Source organism: Callorhinus ursinus, unplaced genomic scaffold (genome assembly GCF_003265705.2).
Source record: "Callorhinus ursinus isolate GAN/ISIS: 27379988/994484 unplaced genomic scaffold, GSC_fseal_2.0 scaffold6, whole genome shotgun sequence".
Lineage (NCBI taxonomy): Eukaryota > Metazoa > Chordata > Mammalia > Carnivora > Otariidae > Callorhinus > Callorhinus ursinus.
This window is the reverse complement of record NW_027397068.1, coordinates 74,286,539-74,312,524: the sequence shown is the minus strand read 5'-3', so window position 1 is coordinate 74,312,524 and position 25,986 is coordinate 74,286,539. Positions and strand designations below refer to the sequence as shown.

Here is a 25,986-nt window from a genome sequence, read left to right as displayed (position 1 = left end):
ATTCAATAAACATGAATTTTGTTAATACTATGTGCAAAGTACTGTGCGGAGTGATCTAGAGAATAAGGATGCTATAGGACCAAACACCTGTCTTCAAGAAATTAATACCTATTGACTGGGAAAAATGCAGAAACAAGGATAATATAAAAAAAAATATGGCCAGCTCCATGAGATAAATGTTAACTGCTATCGCCTTTAAAAAACAGGAGTGCTCACACACTAATATGTATGTGATATGCATAGATTATTAGGAAACAGAAAGGAATATTTAAGATAGACTTTGAGAAGGTAGGTAGAACTTTCTGGATAGAGAAGTATAGGGCAAACGCAGAGAGGTTGCAAATCATCTGGTGTTTTTATACATTCAGCCTGGTCCCAATGGGCTCTAAGGGTAAGTGTGGGAGAGCAGTAGGTACAAATGCACAGGCATGCAGAAAGGTAGGTTGGGGTTGGGGTTAGGGTTAGGGTTAAGGGGTACTGTGGATGATCTTGATGAGATTGGGTGCATTCAGGATGGTATGGCTGTAGACTGTGGATGATCTTGAATGCCAACATGGAGGTTGGCCTTAAGTTGGTAACTAGAGGAAAGCTAATGACTATTGACGAACAGGAGAATGGTGTGAGTGCCATTGTGCTTTAGCATGAACACACTATAAGGTGTATTATGGCCTGGAGATGGAAGGAGTTAGAATGGACTGCTAATATGAGACTAGTATGAAGACTATAGCAGTCCTGGTGACAAGTAACTGGGACTAGAAATTGTGTTTTTAGGAGCTGAGTGGAAAAAAAGGGTATAAGAAGAGGGCCCATGAGAGATGGTCATCAGGAAGCCAGTGAAGCCAAGTCAGAGAAGAGGAGGGTGGGCAACAATGCCAGATTCTGTGAAGAATATCTGGAAGAAGAGGTGCCTGAGAAAGACATTTTTAAAAATTCTCCTACTTTGTTCATCAGATTAAAAATGTTACCATTTGTAGCTTTTCCTATAGGAGCCGCTGAGTTGAGAGGAGCGTGGCCCTCTCCTCTCCCCGCGATGGCGTGTGCTCGTCCATTGATACCTGTGTACTCTGAAAAGGGGGAATCATCTGGCAAAAATGTTACTTTGCCTGCTGTGTTCAAGGTTCCCATTTGACCTGATATCATGAACTTTGTTCACACCAACCTGCGCAAAAACAACAGACAGCCATATGCTGTCAGTGAATTGGCAGGTCATCAAACCAGTGCTGAGTCTTGGGGTACTGGCAGAGCTGTGACTCGAATTCCCAGAGTTCGAGGCGGAGGGACTCACCATTCTGGCCAGGGTGCTTTTGGAAATATGTGTCGTGGGGGCCGCATGTTTGCACCAACCAAAACCTGGCACCATTGGCATCGCAGAGTGAACACAACACAGAAGCGATATGCCATCTGCTCTGCCCTGGCTGCCTCAGCCTTACCAGCACTGGTCATGTCTAAAGGTCATGGTGCATATTGAGGAAGTTCCTGAACTTCCTTTGGTGGTTGAAGATAAAGTTGAAGGCTACAAGAAGACCAAGGAGGCTGTTTTGCTTCTTAAGAAACTTAAAGCCTGGAATGATATCAAAAAGGTCTATGCCTCTCAGGGAATGAGAGCTGGCAAGGGCAGAATGAGAAACTGTCATCATATCCAGCGCAGGGGACCCTGCATCATCTACAGTGAAGACAACGGTATCATCAAGGCCTTCAGAAACATCCCTGGAATTACTTTACTTAATGTAAGCAAACTGGACATTTTGAAACTTGCTCCTGGTGGGCATGTGGGATGTTTCTGCATTTGGACTGAAAGTGCTTTCCACAAGTTAGATGATCTGTATGGCACTTGGCATAAGGCTGCCTCCCTCAAGAGTAACTACAATCTTCCCATGCATAAGATGCTTAATACAGACCTTAGCAGAATCTTGAAAAGTCCAGAGATCCAAAGAGCCCTCCGAGCACCACGCAAGAAGATTCATCGCAGAGTTCTGCAGAAGAATCCACTGAAGAACCTGAGAATCATGTTGAAGCTCAACCCATATGCAAAGACCATGCGCCGGAATACCATTCTTCGCCAGGCCAAAAATCACAAACTCCGAATGGATAAGACAGCGGCAGCCTTAGAAGCCAAATCAGATGAGAAGGGGGTTCCAGGCAAGAAGCCTGTGGTTGGGAAGAAAGGAAAGAAGGCTGTTGGTGTGAAGAAGCAGAAGAAACCTGTGGTGGGGAAAAAGGCTGCAGCTACCAAGAAACCAGCAGCTGACAAGAAGCCTGCAGAAAAGAAACCCACTGCAGAGAAGCCTACTGCCTAAAAACGTAGGTTAATTCTATAAAAGTCAAATCGTTTTGGACAGCTAATTTTGAATAAAGACCTGATCAAAGCCAGTGAGAAAAAAAAATGTTACCATTTGTAAAATAGATGTAGAATATTTTAGTGCCTTCTCCACTCGAATAATATACGTTAGCCATAACTTTTGGTTGTATTTAATATCCACAACTAACCAATATACATGAGGGAGGCTGACTCAAGCAATTTCAAATTTTATCCAGACATGTCATCTCATATAGTTTTAAGTAGTTTTGTACATTGTTTTCAGTAGGACGCCTCTTGCACAAGTAGGGTATAAGCTTCTGAAATGCAGCTGTTCTTTTCTTCATTGAACACCTACAACAGTGCTGAAGGTGACCAAGCACCAAATGCTTAATGATTCATTTATAGTAAAATAATTGTGATAAATAGACCAGGTATTTTTTTTGTGTGTTCTTCTCTGTTTTTGTACAATCATAATGACTTTGCTGTCTTAAAACTCTGACCTTGTACACTGTACAAGATGAGTATTGTATCTCAATGAGGCGAGGCAGGTATGAGCAGCATGTTTTCAATATGCAGAACCACTGTGATGGGAGATAGATGCTCAGCATGTAATATTTCCTGAGGAGACTGAAGAAACCAACCATTGAGACAGAAAACTGAATTTATTATTTTAAACTGTGTGATAGATCACATCCATCATCCAGATAGAAAACCTTCCAAATGGTATTCCCTTTTAAAATTTTAGTTAGTTAGCAAAATCTTGTATTATATTACCTTGGTTTAACAAATGAAATAGAAATTATTGGAAAAATCTGTTTCATCCTGACAATTATAACCTGGTCCATGAGTTGGCTTCTGACAGACAATCAGAAGCAATAGACATCTAATAGGAATCACAAGAAAAAATATCACAGAAGGGCTTAATATTAAGTCAGATATTAAATTAAGAAATTAACACAATTTCTCATTATATAGTATAAGCTTTTGATAAAATACAGGGACCACTAAAACCTCAAGTCTACAAAATGCATGCCTAGCTAGAGTAAGAAGTAGAATTATGCTACAGTTTGAGGGAATGAAAAGCCCTAATTTCCTGATTGTGTCTTGGTTCAGGGTATCTGACTAGTTTTGCATTATGGTCCCAGAAATATCTAGTGAAATTGTGGTAGGACATTTTTAAATTAATTTAATCCATCTTCTGTGCTACATCTTAACCTTATCAAATTAAAAAAATAATAATCCCCCAAAAATGTAATCTAGGCCACTTGGGACATCTTTTCCTAAAGCAAATTTCCTAAAGCATGTATGGAGTGCCTCTTATGTGCTAAGCCCTTTTGTAGGTCCTGATGATCCAGAGACCAGTTGTGTTTTTGTCTGTACTCAGCGTCCACATTCTAGCTGGAGCAGCTGTTCAGTAAAGTATTTCTAGAGAGTGTAAGATGTGCGCGCTACACATTGGACATGAGTAGAATGCGTTGCTGGCCTCCATAGGAAGTGAGTCATCCTGGTGGGAAGAAAGAGAGAGTTAAATGAGGAGAAGAAGCTGGGCATGAGAAAATTCCAGGTCAAACACCAAACAGAACCAGCAACTGGCATAAAATTCTGAGGCAGCGCCATGTCTCCCAGGTGGATAGAGGCATTCTGGGAGACGGAGCGTAGCTTGTGAAGGCGTGCAGGACAAGGGTTTGGGGGAAAGGTAGAGAGAGAAGAGATCAAAAAGGAGAGTAGGAAGATGATCTGAGATCAGGAAACAACATTGCAGCCCCCAAATGGCTTGCAGATAGGTTTTTCTAGGTCTGCCAGATTAAAATTTATCACAAGGTTTAAAACGATCCTGATTGCTAACCCAATAGTTTAATCTTTTCTGTTCTACTATGAAAAAATAATGAATTGGTGTCAAAGATTAATGGATAGGGATATTCATAAAACGTTACTCATGACCAGGAAATGCTAGAGACAGCTTGAGTTGTAGGGATGGAATGTGTAGGCAAATCAAGCATCCAGATGGGGCCACATGATCTGGAGATGTTACAAACTGTGCATTTATTGTGTCTAGCTCCATTCCTCCCACGGAGAAAGGGAGAGAAAATTCTCTGCCTATCTGAGTAGCCTCACTTTTGGATGACTAGATGTAATTCATGGAGTAGTGCTTTTTTAAACTATAATTGCCAGGGCGCCTGGGTGGCTCAGGTGTCTGCCTTCAACTCCGGTCACGGTCTCAGGGTCCCAGGATCGAGCCCCGCATCGGGCTCCCTGCTCTGCTGGAAGCCTGCTTCTCCCTCTCCCATTCCGCCTGCTTGCATTCCCTCTCTCGCTGTGTCTCTGTCAAATAAATAAATAAAATCTTTAAAAATAAATAAATAAACGATAATTGCCAATCAGTTTTGCTGTATTATTTGTTTTGATAGTAATGGCATGGCAAAAATGCATCTTACAAATGAGGATGTAAATATTCAAGGTATTCAACTTAATGAAGGAACAATGAGATGGGGGTGAAGTGGCATATTTTGTGACTCATTATTCTTCCTCCCCTGCCCCTGCCCCCACTCTGATTTATCTAAGAGAAATGAAATTGTTTCCAGAGATTCAATGAAAGGTCCTGATACTGCCTTCAGTCTCTTGCATTCTGGAGACTTTCTATGTTCTCCCACATGTCATATTGAAAGCTGTTTCATAATCAGTTAAAACCTTTTGGTTTTAGTTCTTTCTTTAATTGAATTTGTGTTTCCTTTGGTTCATTTTTCTCTTATTGCAAATTTCTGACCACTAAACTGGTCTCAAGATCTACAGCCCAGAGTTCATGGGCTGGGGTTTGAAAATGGCTCCCAAGGATGAAGGAGAGTTTCCCCAAGGATCAAGATTATGGTCAATGTTTCAGTCCTTTGAGGCCATTCAGTTCCATTCTTTTCTACTTGATAGACTTTACCTTGAAACATGAGAATTTAACTACAAATCCTAAATTCTCTGATGAGAATAGGTAGGAATTTTGATACAGTAGTTTTGTACGAACAGAAAGAGGAATAATTTTCCCCTGACCTATTGATTATTTAAGTTATTCTCACTCGACCGTTTTTGCAATTGATGTACGGATGCTACGAAACACCAGGCATTCGATGTCTAAGACAAAGTTCTTAACTTTGTACATGAAGAAGGAAATACTAAAAAAATGGTAGGAGATAAACAAATGCTACATTTTGTTCATCTCCCTGATGGACAGTAATTTTTCTGCAAAAATAGGTAAGTCATTTTGTTAGTAATTTGCTGAAAAGCACTTAAAAGATTTTGAAAGTGATCACCTCATCTGAAATCCACAGGTGAATTAGTATACTTCACTTTGTTACCTTTCTTTAGGCTGTACTCCTAGATTTCGTGACAGAATATCTGTCAAAGAAAAAAAAAAGTCTGTATGTCAAGTTTCTGTCAATATAAAATATAAAATAAAAATCATTGTGCCCTATTAAGAAAGAGCCTATGGGTTTATAAGGAAAATAAAATAGATTGCTTTGAGTACTTTTTACGACTGCAGTCAGTTCTGATGTGTAAATAACTGATTCTTTCCCTCTTATATTTCATATAATAATTCCTTAGATGACCAGAATTTAATATTGTGAGGGATAAGTCAAAGACAAAGGCAGTCAACAAAAATAACAAGTGTTCAGGACAATACACAGAGTGAGGTAAATGCCCTCTCCTTCAAATATACTTCATCTTATTTTATCCCTTTTACTCATTTCGTTTTGGTGTCACTAGAGTCTAGGATGCTCAGTATTTTCTTAATATACTAACACTTTTTTTGTAATGCAACTACTTAACAAGTGTCCCCTCAGAAAGCTAGATTGTAACATTTGGGGCTGAACTGGAATGGATTTTTCCTTCCTTACAAAGATGGAACAAGATTTTTCAGCATTTTCTTACTTGTTTTTTCTCTCTTCCAGATATCCTTAGCTCGTGTGTTGCTCACTTAGTACATCCCTGTGTATAGAGTGGGGTTTGGTGTACAGGATGGGTTGAAGTCAGAGAGGGTGTGTAGAGGAGACAGGCACATCATCAGAGGCATTGGCCTGTGACCGGCATTTTCCAGAGGACAGTGAGGGGGTACCAGTCCTCAGTGTACCCCCTCTGATAGGTTTTATGGTCAAATAAATTGAGAATGTGCTTTATACTATTTTCCAGTCTTGGGCATTTGCAATCATATTAGCATTTTAAAAGCTCTGGTAAGTCAGGCATTTAAAATATCTGTTTAATTTTGTTTAAACAACTGTTTCTCAAACATCACTGACTATGGAGCCCTTTCATGCTGGTTATGCCTAATCTCATGGAACTGGTTTTCTGTGGAACATATTTTGAGAAAAACTAAATCAGTGTATCTGAACCTTCTGTGACCTTGTCCCAGAGCAAGAAATGGACTTTCCCTCATGATCATACACACGTATATAGCTTAAACAAAGACTTTTGCAAAGCATTTATTCTTCCTATGTGTGATGTAATCTGATATTTCTTAGTCTGATCTATTTTATTTTTAAAATGTTGGTTCCTATCCATTTATAGATTTCATAATCCATGAATAAGTGGCACCTTGCAGTTTAAAACTATCCCAACCTAGAGATGTCTGGGCAGCATAGCTGGTTAGGTGACCGACTCTTGGTTTTGACTCAGGTCGTGATCTCAGGGTTGTGAGATCAAGCCCCGCATCAGGCTCCATGCTCACGGTAGAATCTGCTTGAGGTTTTCCCTCTCCCTCTGCCCTTTCCACTCGTGCTCTCTCTCTCTCTCTCTCAAATAAAGGAATACATCTTAAAAACAATAACAAACTATGTTGTCCTAGACAGGTGTTGTGAAGTTGTTCGTGTGTGACCTCAGCATCACCTTGCTATTCTTTTTTTTTTTTTTAAGATTTTATTTATTCATGAGAGACAGAGGGAGAGAGAGGCAGAGGCAGAAGGAGAAGCAGGCTCCCCGCAGAGCAGGGAGCCCGATGTGGGACTCGAACCCAGGACCCTGGGATCATGACCTGAGCTGAAGGCAGATGCTTAACCAACTGAGCCACCCAGGCATCCCTCACCTTGCTCTTCTTTCAGAGCTTCCTCACCTCATATTCCCCACAGGCACCAAGTCTTCATTCTTCCTGAGAGGATCACTTGTTATCATGAAATACATCTTGTGTCCTGCAATACGTATGTGAAAGAACTGTAACACATGGTGCCTTATTATTATATCATTTAAATAAGTTTTCATCTAATGACTTTGGTTGAGGTGATGGGGCTTGCATGTGTAGAAATTATAGGGGAACAGTTAAATGCTAAATTATGATGCTGCCACGTGCGAGATTATATTAGGGTTGGAGTGGTCAAGAAGGATGTAGTAGAGAACATGTGGGTTCAGCTGAGTCTAGAAGGATGAGGCAAAGTTGGAGAATTAGGGGGAATCTGGGGAAGTGAAGAAGCACTCATCTTGGAGGACTGTGAAACCGTCACAAGACCTTCTTTGATCAGTAACAGCTCCCCCAGGGGGGTTTGTGTTTGAAAGGACAGTGTACATTTTGTTGGCACGTGTCAGTTGGTACAGGTTAGCACCCTCTCCAGTTCTGCCATCTGAACAGCCACTAGTTATGTCTTGGTGAAAAGTGACCCCTGTCCCTAGGAGCTCCTGCGGGGCTCTCATTACACAAATTCCTTTGGTTTTAATGGATCCCTAGTATGTTAAGTGGAGAATACCTAACGCATTACAATCATCTGATTTCTTGCTTACTAGTGTTCCTCAAAAGAACACTTTATTTGTATTTTAGTAAAATAATCAGTGTAACTTAATTATTGTGTAGCTCTGACCTTAGGCAGTGTTTCTTTTTAAATTTATGTTTATTTTTTTAAATTTATTTAGAGAGAGTGAGTGGGGGGTGGGGTGGGAAGGCAGAGGCAAAGGGAGAGGATCTCAAGCAGACTCCACGCTGAATGTAGAGCCCGACACGGAGCTCGATCCCATGCCCCTGAGATCATGACCTGAGCTGAAACCAAGAGTCTGATGCTTAACTGACTGAGCCACCCAGGCGCCCCTAGGCAGTCTCAGATACTTTTCAGCATATACATAGAAATAAATTCTTACTCTATATGAGTAAAAAAAAGTGCTCTCAAATTAATTATTATGTCATTTCAAGATGCTTCTATCTTCACAACTTTTGCATGCTCGCTCTCTCTCTCCCTCCTTCTTAAAGTGGGACTGGCCAGGCACACGCTAGCCTGTGTTCATTGGTTATGGTTCATGGTGAATTTTTGGGGGGAAACACTGTGTGTTTCCAAAAGGAAAGTTCCTTTGTAATTTTGAAAATAGTCTCAGGCATAAAATATCACATTATAAAATGCCATTAATTCAGTTTTCTCGTGGCTGCCCAGTTGTCTTGTGTGAGATTTCTATAGACTAGAGGAGAAGAGGAAAAAAATCTCTTTTCATCTAAACCTCGTTGCTTCCACCAGAAGCTATTTTAAGAAAGGGTCTGGGAAGTGGAGAAGCTGCAAATATGGAGAAAGAGACTGGCATATGTTTAAATCATATGTTTCTAGAGTGTGACTGAGCATGAAATTTCATTTTATAAGAAGGTGCCCTTGGGAACGGAGGAATGGAATGCCCAGCGCCTGTTTGTCTGATGGCAGCCAAGCCTTGAGACTAACCCTCGGCCAACTGGGCTGCCATCTGTGCAGCCCGGATACCCTCCGATTCCGCTCGGAGCGTGAATGGCACGTCCTGCTTCTGGAGCATTCCCGAAGGGGCAACAGAAAGTTCCACTCACCTCCTGAATCTTCTTCAGCTCCAGCGTCCTCCAATCTCATGGTGTGCTCTGTGTCCCTTTCTTCTACGCCAACTTAGGATCTGCCCTGCTCTCTGACTCCTTCATTTATCTCTTCACTAGTGCCTTTCCTAAGCTTGGCCAATTTCTCTCTTACTTTCATTAGAATCTTGATTATGTTACCCATACCACGCAGTCTCAGGTGACATTTGGGTGTTTTGTAGAGTGTTCAACAACCATACACTGAGGTTCAGTAATTGCTCGACTCACTCCATATGATGTGAGGGAAAAAAAAACAACAACATTAAACAAAACTGGACAGTTTCCTTAAAAATAGATAAATATTTCCCAATTTCCAGTTTGCATCAAGCCTGAGCCAACCAGAGTTGCTGGAACATTTCCTCCATTCCTGGCACCTAAACAATAGGAGCGGTTTACCTTGAAAAAGGCTGACAGGCAAAGCTCAAACTCATTTTAGTCCTTCTTCACATCATTTGAATGATTTGGACGTTAATGAGCCTTTGTAAAGGTAGGACCGAATGTAATTGTGCTAGATTTATTCTTCCCTGGTGCAGGATCTGTTGCAAAAACCAAACTGTGCTGCATTTTTCTGGAGTGTGTCTTTTTCAAAATAACACCTTTGATGTTCTTTTCACCTGAAATGAATATTGCCAGGGGCTCTGAGCAGGCCTACAATAACAAAGCCTAATGTTTGGGGAGCGGATGAAGAGTTTGCCCTCAGGACATAGTTTACACTCTCAAGCTCTTGAGACAGCATATAAATCAAGAGTGAACACAGCAGAAACAGGAAGGCACCGCCCTCCTTCAAATACTTTAATTCACATTAAAAACATTTTGACAGTGCCTTCAAAGTTTAAATGTGTCTACTTCAGATTTACCCACCCTTGAGTCGTGGCTGTGATGGGTCCTTTTCACTGTCATCGTCCATCGGGCATTTTAAAAAATACCCATTTCTGAACTTAGTGACATATTTATTTTCTTAGAAGGACACTGCCATTGCAGTGAGTCTGGGTGGCATTGGAAATATCACCAAGAAGTGAGTTCACTAATTTCCCAATGGATTTTACTGAATTGAGGAATCTACATTTCAGGCGGTAGAATCTATCCAAGTGTTCTATGTTGGAGATGAAAATTCCTATATTCCTATGATAAAATGCATGAATATAGAGTATTTATAATGCATAATGCTTTCCAACACAAAGCATGCATTCATGGTGAGTTTACTCATTCAGCCCCATGCACGCCTGTGCCCTTGGGGCTTCCTAGAATCCTGCCTCCCTGTACCTGCCCTAGCAGCCTCTCTCCCTGCAGACCCTCCTTTCCTTTCCTGGCTGCCTTCACCTTCTGCACATTGGTGCCCGCGGCTGGATGCAGGCACCTGTCCTGTTACTAGAGAGTTAACCTGACCCTGAGGCTAGGATTGTTTATCTCTGAGTTTCTACCCCCAATATCCAAACTACCCGACTCTAAAGATTTTGGGTCCTACTCACACCAGACTAACTGCGCTCATTTCCTGTCCTCAGGACTGTCATTTTGGTTATAACTACACAGGATAGTAACCTTCCTGATTTCCTTCCTGATTTGACTTTGAAAAATATGCAGTCCTATACTTTATTTTACAAATAAAATAAATCCTGTTTTTTAAAGCCCAGCTAGCAAGTTCTGTCTTGCTGTTGCCTATGTACTTGTATGACCTTCAGGGTGTAAAATAATAATGGATTGCCCTACTGGAGAGATGGTTTGAACAGAGACTGCCGTAAAGTCTCAGAAAATGTCAGACACAGAAGCAGGGTTGTAGCTTCATATGCCATTTCCTCTCCATTTGTTTAGAACTAGGTCTCTGTATCTTATGCATGAATGAATAAGTGGGATCTTTGTGTCCTGGAAATGCCTTCACCCTGATCACACACATAGCAACCTCACTGGTTACGTACTCAGACCTGAGGTCATCTAAAAACTGGTGCCAATTTCTGTCTTGGCAGGAAGTATGAAAGGAGGCCCCATTATGTGTTGTCTGTGCTTCTCAATTCACACCCCTTACTGATGGAAATCTGACTCAGATCTCAGAACCTCCTAAGTTCCTGACTGTTGGCATATCTCACACCTCTACCACCCATAGCCCTTTGGCTTTTCGTAGGGAACGGAAGGGGTATGGTAGACTTGGAAGTGTATTCCACATTACGGTTCCCCTTGGGTCTTTGGCTAGATGTTACTCCTTTATTTCAGTTCTCTTTCTACATTTCAAATATATGATTTAGTTGGGCATCTGGAATGGTGAGAGGAGTTTATTATACTGAACTGCTTTAGGATGATAACCATATTGGTATATGGTATAACATTGCCAATCCCTTTTCTGTGCTGGATGTCCTGTGAGTTCTCTGTGTTTGTTTGCTTGCAGGGAGGGAACTATGTCAATATAAAATCAACTAAAGGGAAGGTATGGGAATAACCAACATAGAAGTGGTATAATTCTGTGTCTTTTTAGGGAAAAAAAAATAGAATATTAGCTAAGCATTTATTTTCAGTTTTGTTATATGATATACAAAAGGGAGGGGGTGAGGGGTTTCTTAATATAAAATACCCAACAAACATGAAAAAACCTGGTGGTTCCAAAAAGTAAGTATACAGGAATATAAACCAAAAAGTAAGTATACAGGAATATAAACCAAGGTGTTATATGTTAGGTATTTTTAGCTCCATAGAATAGCTGGCTTGTTCATGCCATGTAACAAGTTCAAAGACAGGGAGACTCCAGGGTTGAATAACTACATTGCTCAAAGATGTCATCATGGCCCAGTTTGTCTGTCTCTGTATTCTGCTATCTTCAGCTTGTGATAGCTGGATGGCTACATGGATGCTACATACAAAGAGAGACAATCCATCCCTATGTGTAAATACTCGCAGGCAGAGTCTAAGGCACATTAGACTCAGAACAAAATGGCAAGGTGGTCCTCAGTTGGAGGGGAAAAAAAAAGTTTCTACGGATCAGACGATGGATCACCATATGAGGAAATAGCTATTGTTTTATTCCATATATACTTACCCTGAATCAAGAATTGTCTTTCTCTGCTTGAACAATGGCAGGAACTGTTGACATCTAGGTCATTATTAGACAGCTAAATGCTTAGAGCAGCATAATTCAGGGCTTTATGTTTACATATATAAAAGGTATTTTGAAGGTTGCGTTGCCCATCATCAGAACCAGAGTTCAGTTTCCTTAATAAATTGCTTTGAAGTGAATATCTTCACTCCAGGAAGGCAACAGGGACTTTTCCCCATTGGAAATTTAATCTGATTTCTCTTCTAATTAGTGATTAAAAACAAATGACCAAGGGGGGTTAGATGAAAAAAATCTGAATACTTCATTGAGTCCTGAGAACTAAAAATAATGAGTTGGTATTATGCTAACTTATCCCTTAAAGTGTTAGTCCTTTTATGTTTATCTGCATAGTTTCACTCAATTGTAGCCTTAAGTCTTACTGAAAAAAGGAACAAATGGGTTCCTTCACCAAAGCCAGTCAGTGTTTATTACCCACCAGGTAATATTTATCTCCAAGGCTGGATGCCACAAGTAATAGAAATATGGCCAAGTCAGAGCTAAACCCTCAGATCACGCTCTAATAGAGTCACTTTTGCCCTTGGAGTTTAGGCGAACATGACTGTTTTGGAGGGCAAAAGCACTTTAAGCTGACCTAGATGTTGTGTTTGAGATGCTCACAGTCAAATAGCATGAATATATGTAAGCAGCCTAGCTGCTGTTGACTTAAAAAAAAAAAAAAAAATGGTTTGGTTCCAAGAAAATGAAAGCCTAGCAAAAGACATTTATTCTAGCAGCAAATGTACTAAAAGCAAATTATATCAAAAATAATAGTCTAACTATTATTTAGCAATAAAACAAAAATTCATAAAGAATTTGATTTTGGGGTGTATTCACTTTGTTTTTGCCTTCAGTGTCTCTCGCTTCATCAAATTTAATCCCACTCATCCTTCAAGGACTCCCTTAACTGCATTACTTTCCAGGACTGTGATTATCAGGGCATGTTTACTTGTTTATGCATTTATTTATTGCCACTCTGGTTTCTGTAGCAAGAAGAGATGGGATCAGGGTTGCCAGAATGTAGCAAGTAGTCATACAGGACAGCCAGTTAAATTTGTATTTCAGTCAAACAACAAATAATATTTAAGTATGACATACTTATACTAAAATATTATTTGTTATTTATCTGAAATTCAAATTTAACTGATTTTCCTTTATCTTATTTGGCAACTTTTCTTGGGGGATGTCAAGAATGAAGAGCAGTTAAGACACTCTTGGAATATTCTAGATGATGAAGACCTCTAATAAAATGGACATCAGTTAATAGGACAGACCAAAAAATTATTTAGGATGTAAAATTAACAGAAATTGGTAATTGATAAATGTCAATGGATGAAAGTGAATGGTTAGGGTTCTAGTTCAGGAGACAAGGTGGATGGTTGTCCCACTCATTATACTTCTCTCCCTGTTATCTTTTTCATCTGTATAATCTTTTTGAGTGAGCTCATTTACTAACTAATTATTGCTCATTAAGATCTAGAAGTAGCATTGTGATGCAATTAGGTGTGTGTCTCAGAAGTCAGACTGCTGAGGATCACTTCTGAGCACTACCGCTTACTGAGTGACCCAAGGGGACCTGTCCAAGCTCTCTAGCTCTCTGCTTCGTTATATATTATGTTTAAAAAAATATTGGAAACATATACAGCAAAATTGATTACCACTACCTATTATAACTTCTGTTTTCTGCTTTTTGTTTATCTGTGGTTTCTAATTTTTATAATGCATATACATATTACCATTTAATGAAAAATTTTAAGAGACTACTGATATTCTTTGATTGAATTAAAATAATCATTTTTGATTGTTTATAACAAAAGGTGCTGGAACAATTGGACATCTGTATGTGTAAAAAAAAAAGCTTTCAGCCATACCTTGCATTATATGCAAATATGGATTATAAGCTTAAATGTAAAGCCTAAAACTATAAAACTTCTGGAAGAAAACATAGGTGAGTATTTTTGTGACCCTAGATTAGGCAGAGATGACACCAAAAGCACAATCCATTTAAAGAAAAAAATGATGGATAAATTAGACGCCATCAAAATTAATAACTACTGTTCAAGAGTTAGTAAGAGCATGAAAAAGACAAGCTCCAGAGTGGGAGAAAATATTCACAAATCATATATGATAAAGGAATTTTATCTAGAATATATGATGAACTCTCAAGACAAAAATGAGAACAAAATTCAATAAATTCATTTAAAAACAGACAAAAGATTTTAATAGGCACCTTGCCAAAGATAGAAAGGTGGAAAGTGAGCACTAAGATATTTGACATCATTAATCAGTAGGAAAGTACAAATTAAAACTACAGTGAAGTGCCACTACACACCTATTAGAGTGGCAATGACAACAACAACTACAAAAATACCAAACAACAGACAAGCACGTGGAGCATGTGGAACAGCTGGTGGGAATGCAGAGAGGCATGTGCTCACTGGATGACCCAACATTCTCACATCTAGGTGTTTACCCAATGAGAATGAAGACTTAAATTCACATAACAACCCATACACTAATGTTTAAGGCAGCTTTATTTGTAAAGAAAGAAACAGAACAGAAAACAGCCCAAATGTCTTTCAACTGGTGAAGGGATAAACAAACCATGGTACACGGTTCTATATCATGGAAGACTAGCCGTAATAAAAGGGAATGGATTATTGATAAGAGGTGGCTCAGTTGCACATGCATCTGCATGTGAAACAAGCCAGACTCAAAAGGCTACATGATATACGAAAGGCAAGACCACAGGGACAGTAAACAGATCAATGGTCACCAAAGGCTGGCAGAGTGGGTATGAGCTGATGACATAGGAGCACAGGGGAATTTTGGGGGCTGATGGAATTGTTCTATCACTTGACCTTGATGGTAGTTATACAGCTGTGTTCATTTGTCAAAATGTGCAAAACTGTACACCACAAAGGATGAATCTTACCTTATATAAACTATACCTTAATAAAAAATAGAAAAATTAATTACTTTACAAGGGGAGTTTTTATCAGTGGCATCATTATTCAGATTAGATTTATTAGAGGTAAAAGGGGAAAGGGACAAGGTGACATATTGGATGTGAATAAAAAATTTATTGGTCAAGATAAAATGAGAGAGGGGCTCCTGGGTGGCTCAGATGGTTAAGCGTCTGCCTTCGGCTCAGGTCATGATCCCGGGGTCCTGGGATCGAGTCCCGCATTGGGCTCCCTGCTCCTTGGGAGCCTGCTTCTCCCTCTGCCTCTCTCTCTCTCTCTCTCTCTCTCTCTCTCATGAATAAATAAATAAAAAGTTTAAAAAAAAAGATAGAATGAGAGAGAGCATATAGAAGGTATAATGTTTGGGGGGAGAATGATTAGTTCTATGTTAGGTCATCATATTTGTGTTATCCTTGGAATGTTCAAATGGAGAAGAGCTATCCCTTCTGCATCCTCACAGTGCATACCTTATTGCTCTAACATTTAATTCTGACTTGTTTTATAACTACTTCATATATCTGTTTCCTCAATGATATTATAATTTCCTAAGGGAGGGAACTAAGTTTTACATCTGTTTATTTGTGTACACGATTACAACACTTTTTCCAATAAAAACTATTTAAAAATATTATCACTATTACATTATAGTACGCAGTTCATTGACTTCCAGAATTGATTACAATGTTCTATTTGTAAAGGCCCATCGCTTCCAACCTGCATCTCCTCCTGTATTTCCATTTATAGTACTCCTGAGACTTGCCCTTGGTCTAATAAACTGTACCACCCTTTTTTGACCTAACCTTGAGTATAACATGTATCAGCCACTGTGCCAGCCCCAGGTGGTATGAGTTGGGAGACACTGGTTTTATTCACACAAGTTGGAGTCAACTAGAACAACTTGGTCACTAGTGTAATAAAGAAAGCATGAATGTAATTCATGAAACTGGAAAAAAAAAGGCACCTAACTCAGCCTGGGTTGTGTGAGGGGACATTAAAACATACGAACACAAAAAACTAGGTAATCTTTGCAATTTTCAAGAATGAGCTGGAGTTATCTAAACTGAAAAAGTACAAAAGGTTATAAGAAACAGGCACCAGAAATAACTTTCAACAGAGCATGGACACCTGACAAGACATGCGTATTAATATGGGAAGCTAGAAGTGGCTCAGCATGGCAGAAGCCAAAGTTTAATGAAGGGATATGGAGAAACAAAAGAAGGGAGAAGTCATAGTGGCCAGATTGTAAAAATATGCCATGGAGGTCGAATTGGCAAAGCTTGGTGACGGAGTTTGGGGACTGATGGTTAGGTAGTCGTCAAGCTGACTTTCAGATCTGGGTGTCTGAGTGTATAACGATGCTATTCATGAAGGAGGAGCAGACCTAGCGAGTGAGCAAGTGAGTGCAGCTTCGGCGCGGGCTGCCTGAGGACAACGACATCCATTTTAGCTGACACTCAGGGGAGCATCCTGAATGTACATCTTCCGCTCATTCTTACTCTTCCCTCAAGTCTTATCCTGGGTGCTCTTCCTTGTGGTAGCCAGAGATTAAGACATTGTGATGAACCACTATGTGCTAGGCAGTGGTTTTGGCACTGGTGAGCAAAGTGAAGTAAATACCAGCTTTGTCATCAAGGAACTTATAAACTCATGGATTGAATGAGGGAGACATAAAAGAAAGAACTTGTATATAGAAGTTGAGATAAGTGCTATGCAAGAAATAACCAGGGTGAGATGAGAAGAGAATAACGGGGTGGCTTAGGTGAGGATCCCAGTGAAAGCCATTCTGAGGAGACACCATGTAACAGGGTACTCGGAGGAAGGCACGCAGCCTGTCAGCCAGCAGGAATGGAAATGGGAAACATAGGGGTAGGAAAGAGACCACAGTAAGGTACGCCACAAGGATTCATTGACCAAATCAGTGAAAAAAAGTATATACATAAAAAATAAGATTCACATTATACACAGCATGTGATAAAAACACTGAACTATTTTTAGAAAGAAGATTCATTGAAATACATTTTAAAGGGATACATTTCCATCAAAAATTGATGTATGTGATAGTCCTCATTTGGGGGAGTTGGAGACCGAACGTATACACCATGGAGTAAAGGAAACTCCTGATTGAACCCAAACCATAGTAACATCTTTGAAGTCATGGTCACAAGTTCTAAGAAAAAGAGAACCTCTGTGGGGTCTAAATTATTTGTTAGGGAACAATAGTCATGAGAGCTTGGAGTTTGCATTCTGGTTCCACCCCTTATTAAGTATGTGTCCTTGGGCAAGTTACTTAATCATTCCTCAGCTTTCTAAGCTGGAGAGTTGAGCTAGGAAGTTTAAAGTGAGGGGTAAATGAATTAACTAAACCGGTTAGTGTTTAGAAAAGTACCCAGCACATTGTATGTGCTAACAAGTGTTTATTATTATTGTTGTTGTTGTTGTTGTTGTTGTTGTTGTAGTTGTAAATGAGCCAGCAAAATGAAATCTGTAAAAATGGTTACAGTGTGGTGCTCACAAGAATGGTTGCTATCACTGTGTTGTGTGACAGGGAACTTCTACCTTTCAGAGGCCTAAGTTTAGGGTTGGTGGCATAAGTGGGCCATTAGCTTTCAACTTATTCTAAGATAAAAATGGTCCCAGTTTTAGCAATCGGATAGAACTATCAAACATGTATGAAATAAACTCTGAAAACGATGGTGCATATTCCATCAATGGTGGACGCCCCTCCGCCTGGGCACACTAAAGGTCTCCTTGGAGGTGTGCCCACAACACCACGTCCTACTATCCGTGCATCCCTATTCGTGGACATAGAGATGAAGCCAGTGTCGCTATACCAGTTCCTCACAGGCTCGGAGCACAAGAAAACTGGCCCACATGACCTTCTGAGAGCACCTTTCAGTCCTGGGTCTGCAAGTTTGGTGAATAAGTTCTGCCTCCTTTCTTTCTCTCAAGGATAGTGTAAGAATTGCTTAATGCTGCAAAGTACTTTGGACACCTCTACAAAGTGCTTTCTTGTTATTGTCTTACATTTGATAATTCGCCAATCTCTTGAAAGATGTAAGTCATGAATATTAAAATTCATCCTGCATATTTTATGTTGCTTTTATTGTGATGAGAGAATATTAATTTATTGGAGATTTGTACTTTTCTAAAGGTTGCCTTTAAGGTTCTCTCTCAGTGTGCTTTGTCAACCTCATGTGAAGTGTGGATGGTAAAAGGGTCAAGATAGGATTTAACATCTCCACCCTGAGAAAGAGTGTGCGAAGCCCAGCTCCATCACCAGCTCTCCCTTCCCTCTTAAGAGTAAACTGCTTTTAGGCAAATTAAATGGAGAAGAATATGTAGATTTCTTTAAATGAGCCAGGTAAGTTGTATAATGTCTTGTTCAATCAAATATGCTATCCATTTTGTACTAAATTATATATTTTTGAGCCCAGTGACTAATACCAGTTTGATTCAGAGGCATCTAAAATTACTCATGCCTCCAAGTGTTTTCCATGAGCTCTCTTTGTCTGGAATGGCTGCAGCCCCTCCCTTCACTCCTACTTTATTGAAAGCCTTCTCATGTTTCAAGACTCAATCCAAACTTCACAAATAGAACAAACAATTTTCTCCTGGACAACATCATTATACTCTGTGCTACTTCTTGCATAACATGTACTCATGCTTTTCTGCCAATAATTATTAGCATTCTTATTTTCTTTAGATATGTCCTGTTTGCCCTTGATGTCTGGTTCACATGGCTGCTTGTATCAAGAATTGCATTCAGCTGCTAGGAAAATGGACCAAAAAGTACAGTGACTGAAACAGAATCAAGTGTATTTTTCTCTGCAGTAGAAGTTCAGTGGGAGGTAGTCCAAGGCTGATACACATCACCACTGACATCAAGGATCTGGTTTCTCTCCTTTCTGCATCATTGCCCTTAGTGCTTGATTATATTCTCAAGGTCACCGCTTGGTGGGAGATGTTTTATGGAGCATCATCCATCAAGTCCATAACTACAAATGTGAAGAAGAAAAGGGAATGGCAGATGGACTTTCCATCAGCTGTCTTCATCTTTGTATTTTAGGAATCTATAGACATGAAACTCTAACCTTTTGCTTATATTTCACTGGACAGAAATTAATCTGCTCTTCCTCCTAGCTGCAAGGGAAGCTGGGAAGTATAGTGCTATGGGTGGATATTTTACCACCTCAAATATTTTATACCTCACTAAGAAAGAAGGAGAAAATCTGTAATTGGTGAAATGATTTGCTAGCAGCCTCTGACACAGAGTTCAGGAACTCTCACACATAAAGAACATCTCCTAGAACCATTGGCTGTATATAAGTACCAACCCAGCAAATTATCTTCACCAACTCATTCACAAAATTGGGAATTCACTGGGGAAAAACAAAACAAAACAAAAGGCCTAAAGGTTTGCTTGGGAAAATTAATTATGTTTATTGCCTTGATTCATAACTAAATTTTTTTATTTAATTCTAGTAGCTTTCCTCAGACTAGGATTATTTATTATGCTTATTTACCTATTCCCAGTTTCCCATCTATAAAATGGGGGCAGTGATAAAATCTACCTCAAAGGTTGTTGTTGTGAGAAAAGTAATTCATAATAATATACAATCCCTAGAATGTTTTCAGACACATAATAGGTGCTTATTAATTTTAACTCTTTAGTCCAATAACAATATTTATAACCAATGACATTCATTGGAAACTGACCTCATTTCAGTTACTGTGGGCAATGCTATACATGTATTAACAAATATAAACCTCAAAACTGTCTTTTGGGGTCCGTGTGATTCTTGTTGCATAAATGAAAGAGCCAAGGAATTAGAGAGGCCATTCCATTACTAGATACATGGCACTTACTATATTCTCACCACAGTTCTAAGTCCTTCATGAACATTGACTGGTTTGGTCCTTACAACAAGCCTGCAGTGAAGGAACTATACTCATTCCCATTTTCTGATGAGGGAGCTAAGACACAGAGTGTTAGCTTACTTGACCACAGCCGTATGGTCTAGTGAGTGGAGACAGGTCACATCCGGGAGGTCTGACTACGAGACCCCTGCTCTTATCTGTGACACATCCTACCCTGTAGGTGCCAGGATTAACACCTGGGCTTCCCCAGCGCTGTTACCTAAGCTGCTGCATTTAACCACTGTGCCAGCCCTTATCATGCCTTTTCCTCCTTTCTCTGTGTATTTCCTAATTGACTACTCTCCTTTTTTCTTGCTTTGGTACATTTCAAATTTATTGGAATTTTATATCTGGGCCTTGTGAACTAAAGTCATTTAAGAAGTTTATACATATGTATTGATACATGTGGCCATGTGTTCGTGTCCTCTTGGTCAAACTGACAGTTTAAATAAATCAGATCTAGTCAAACTAACAGCTTCAGTGTGATGCATTCTAGAGTGTATTTATGGTTGGTAATCATCTCATCTGAGTGTTTTCAAACCAGATAACACACAAATCATCTTAGTTAGATTTACTCTTCTGCAATCCTGGATAGAGAATGAGTATACTTCCATCTATTGGGGTGGTTGAGAGTAGATTCTTTATAACTGTTCTTTGTGTGTATTACCTTCCCAACCCCGATGCTGGATCCTCTTTTGCTCCCCTTGCTTCTTTACGATATACAACATTATTTATGAAGATAAAGCATATAGCAATGTCATATATTTATTTTTAAGTCATCTGGATGCTTTTCAAATGTCGCTATTCCTGATATTGATTGCCACAGGGAATTTGTACATATTGCCTCCAAGCCAAACACGTTTTGCTTATTTCATTTTTTTGTGGCATATCCTAAAATAAATAATGAATAAAACAAAAGGTGTTGAAGTTCAATTGGTTAATTTGAATGCTAATTGAACGTTAAGACAAGTAAACACAGAGTGTTTTGTGAATAACTTAACTGCCAAGTGCACATTTGAATGATTCCAAATGCATCTCATTTGATCTACCAACACCCATTGAAAAGTAAAACATTAAGTAAATTTGATTTTATTTTGAAGGTTCAGTGTATACTTTCAAGGTTGTAGATTTTGTACCTGCTCTAGCTTTAAAAGAACAAACTTACAAAACTTAATATTTTTAACACATATTTCAAGTGATTTTTTGAAAAGTTGCATAGAAGTCAGACTTTGCAGAAATATGAACAGACTCTGATTCAAAACAGTCACAATATCATATATAACCTTACAATATGCCTATGCTACTGCTCTTAAAAAATTAATGTAAATAGGCTTTTGTTTTAAAAAATCCAATTTTTATAATAGTAAATATTGCTGACACATCCATCTGTGTGTGCCGGACTGAATTGCTTTCTTTTGTGTGACTGGGGAGGGGATCCTTTTGTACTGGTTTGAGGTTGTTTGGCAGCCCTCACAGATGTGACCATTGTCTGTTTCCTCTGGTGGCATTGTTTTGTGTGACAGAAGACAAGGAGCCAACGAAAATGACACCGTTCCTTTTTGAAAGAAGCTGGAAATGCAAAGAGCTTCTCTGTTCTGAAGTAGACACACACACACACAGCTTTATTTTTCAGTTGTCACGATTGTTTTTTTTTTTTTTCTTTTTTTTTCACTGTACCGCACCACACATCTCTGGAGCCAAGCACAATTTATATTGCCAAGACAGATGCTATAAAATGAAGCTCAACATGGCAGGCATCGAAAGAGTTGTGTGTTTGCACATGATTACCTGTCATAATATGTTTCTTGATTTTTTTTTTCTAAATTATCATGGAAAACACAAGGTTAGAAAGAAAATTGCAGTTCTTAGACTTAGAAATTATAATTTTAACCAGGAAGCTAGAAGGGAGGTGATGAATTTTGCAGAGCAAGAACTGAATCAGAATGAAATCCCAAACAAATTGAATGTTCAAAATCATATTAGCAAGGGCAGTGCTTATATTCTAATATCTAATCCTGTTGAATTAATTTTTTTTCACAGAATTAGTTAATGACTTAAAATCATTCAAATACCCAGCACTTCTCAGAAAATAGTTTGCAAAGGCCCTTTCAATAAATGAAGGAATCACTTTCAATAAATGAAGGCGTCATTAACTTATTGTTGCCGGTGTAATGTACATCTCTGTTTGGATCTATCTATTTAGTAGCATTTTTTCAGAGCGTTGGCAGATGCATCATGCTTGAAACAGCTCACAGTAGACCTGCAGATGCTTTCTTGTCTCTGGGGTGGACTGCTTAATAGCAAATGTACTGTTAAAAATGATTAAAGAAGAAAATTGGGTGCCACAAACAAACTTTAACAGCTCATGGAGCAGGCAGTCTCCTTTCAACGAACTACAACGTGGGGCGGGAGGCAAGAAGCTTTTCCACGATGAAGAATAAAGAACAAGGAAGAGACAAATAGAAAATATCTGATTGGCTGGGGCTCCACGGTCAGCCCGTGCATTTCGGGAGGGCTTGACTGAATACACCCTGTTTCTGGTCCAGTGGGGCATCTACAGGGACATGGAAGTTAACCAGGTTTCAGTGTGCTAACATGGCACCAGGGCCAGAGTGGGTCCATCTTGGGTCTAGAAAGTTCTTTCTTTTTTTTTCTTTGAGATTTTATTTATTTATTTGAGAGAGAGAGATAGTGAGAGAGCATGAGTGGGGGTAGGGACAGAGGGAGAAGCAGACTCCCCTGCTGAGCAGGGAGCCCAATGTGGGGCTCGATCCCAGGACCCCAGGATCATGACCTGAGCTGAAGGCAGACGCTTAACCGACTGAGCCACTGAGGTGCCCCTAGAAAGTTATTTCACCGGTACCTAGAAGTATTTTATATTCTTTCTATGAATGGATCTAAGAATTGTTTTACACCTTAACTAATGTCCTACATGTACATATGAATATTCCACCAAGATAATCTATCTGCACAGCTCACTTCTCTCTGGTATTCTGCCCTTCAAAAGTTTAGCCTCCCTGAACTTGGCTTTCTATCTCACCAGTGTATTGAGATTTCTAGGTTTTGCTTAGCTTCTCTTCCCTGTACTGTGGTCTCAGGTTCTACAGGCACAGTGAGTTGGGCCAAATCTTTGTGTGCCTTCTTATTGGGCTCACAGTCCTACACTACGTGTGGCTCGGTGTCAGGAGAGGTTGTTTCTTGCGGGTTCCAGCTTCCAGTGATCGGGCAGCTCATCCTTCAAGTAGGGAATTGAAAGTGTCAGCTATAGTTTTAAGCATTTCACCTGGTTTATATGATCTCCACAGGTATCCTATGCTTTAGATACTCATATTCTCTTTATTTTGTAAATAAGGACACTGACCCTGAGAAAACTTGAGTAACTGTCCCAAGATCATTAATCTGGTAAATGGCAAGTCAAGAGTCTGGCTGGATTTGTTTGATTCCAAAGCCTGTGCAACATAATAATATTCTTACAATATCTCAGTCAGATTTCCAAATTAATTAGAAATAAAATCATTCAGGGAAGGCCTGGGTGGCTCAGTTGGTTAAGCGTCCAACTCTTGGTTTTGGCTCAGGTCATGATCACAGGGTCATGAGATCGAGCCCCATGTGGGGATCCATGCTCAGCAGAGAGTCTGCTGGGGATTCTCTCTCTCCCTCTCCCTCTGACCCTTCCTCCCACCCCGCGTGCTCGCTCGCTCTCTCTCTTTCTCAAATAAATAAATAAATAAATCTTTAAAAAGATAAATAAAATCATTCATTAAAAAAAAGCTTGCTTGAAGCTGAGGGATTTTAAAATGATTGTACTTTAAAAAAGATGGTTGTCCTTTGATAGCCATGTTATTGTATTTTTCTTGGAGTAGGTTAATTATGACTTTTAAAATCTCATAGAAAAAGAAGCACTGATAGAGAAATCCTTTTCTAACCTCTCTTCTGTACCCACTTGCTTAATAAAATTATTTTTAATTATTTTTCCATTGTAATCTATAAACACAGTAGATATTTTAATAAGTGTTGACTTAATTCCTTTCTTTTCAAATTATGTGTTGGTACATGAAATGGCCTCCACCATATTTCACAATCAGGAAAAGAGCTATAAACAATCTGTTCAAGTTCTTGCTTTGTGACTTGGAATCCATTCCCTAAAGTAATGAGTGTTTAAATGACTGGAGATTTTTCTGCTAGGGATTCCTGTAGTTAAAGCTAAAGCCAGCAATTCAACTGATCATGATGGCAGGGACGACAGTGATGGTGACAGGGGTCCCCCTTTACTAAGTGCTTCACAAACGTCATCCCATGTCCCCTTCTCAATAGGCCAGTGAGGTATAGTCCTCATTTTACCAATGAGAAAACTTATGCCTAGGAAGGTTAATTAACTTACCCAAATTAATTAGTTTACCCAAAGTTATATAGCTGATAAATTCCAGAGTCCAGATATAAACCTATAACTAATGGCTCAAAAACAAAACCATATTGCTTGGTACTTTGGATTTGTACAAAGTAAATAAATGAGCTGACATTTACACAAGGCAGAATTCAGTAACCCAGGGCTTACACAGGTTGATTCAAAAACATTGAATAATTACAAAAATGTATTACTAACTTATTGGTTCTATCTGAACAGATGTTTTGCACCAAATGGTAGAGTTATCATCATATGTGACTCTTACTAGATAAGAAGTAGAAGTTTTGACTGCTTATTCACATCCCTGAGTATAATGCTAGATATCACGTAATTATATAACATATATTATGTAATATACGATATATTACCCTATATTTGAAATAGTTTGATTATGTTTTCATCATCTGGAAGATAGCAGCCTCTCTCAGTGACAATCACTTACTGAGGACCCAATGTGCTAAGCAAATTTTCTTTATATCTATTTATACCCAGCTATTTTTGGGTCACATCTCAGTCTTTCCCACATACAATGTAAAGATTAGTTGATGAAATCAGGTAATACCAAGTCAAGTTATAACAGAAAGTAGAATGTGTTTCTTTCCTGAAACGTGTATACCAGGTATTGTGGCGATTTGGAACTGAAGGTGGACAGCTGTTGGGATCGGACAAGGCTTCAGGGAGGAGGTCCATCTGGTTGGGCTTTGATATAGTGGTTCGAATTTGAGTGATTTTGAAGAATGTGAATCTATTACCTCCCACCTTATAGTTGGTCTTAGTTGATCCCAATGAGAGTTTTAATTGGGTCTTCAAATAGATTGTTTTTGTGTTCCAAAGAATCCCTTCTGTTTGTGATCAGAGGTGATCAGTGATGCCAGTGAAGGGGCCTCGTTGTCGTCCTTCTGCTGCCACTCCCTTACTTCTGCCTTACACCTTCTCTCACCAGCCTGTTACTGATGCCTCCATGTCTCCAGCTGCAATGTTCAGTTCCACACACCCAGCACTGCACAGCGACAAGAGTAGGGTAGGGGTAGGAGGACAGATGTTCTCAGCACTCTGGAAGTCTTTGTTGAGGAAAGGCTTTAGCTCTGATTTTTTTTTTTTTTTTTTACTTTGAGCCTCAATGTGAATTATTTTTTTTAAAGATTTTATTTATTTACGTGAGAGAGAGATAGAGAGCATGAGAGAGAGAGAGAGAGAGAGAGAGAGAGCATAAGCAAGGGGGAGGGGCCGAGGGAGAGGGAGAAGCCGACTGAGCAGGGAGCCAGATTTGGCATTGATCCCAGGACCCTGGGATCATGACCTGAGCTGAAGGCAGACGCTTAATGGACTGAGCCACCCAGGCGCCCCATCAATGAATTATTTTAAAAGGATCTTTATTATTATTAAATTTTTTTTGTTCTTTCTATTGTCTCAGTCTGTGGGCATAAATATATATTAGTGTAATAGATGACATAAGTGTGCCCCTTCTAACTCTCTTAATAGCTAGGATCTGACTTACATTTG

The 25,986-nt window shown here is 39.4% G+C and overlaps 1 protein-coding gene and 1 pseudogene across 3 annotated transcripts in view; both read left to right on the top strand.

Moving 5' to 3' along the window:
- PRKN (parkin RBR E3 ubiquitin protein ligase) overlaps positions 1-25,986 on the top strand; it is a 1,304,062-nt gene that overhangs the window by 532,998 nt on the left and 745,078 nt on the right. The window lies entirely within an intron of this gene.
- LOC112819399 (large ribosomal subunit protein uL4 pseudogene) lies at positions 990-2,370 on the top strand (annotated as a pseudogene).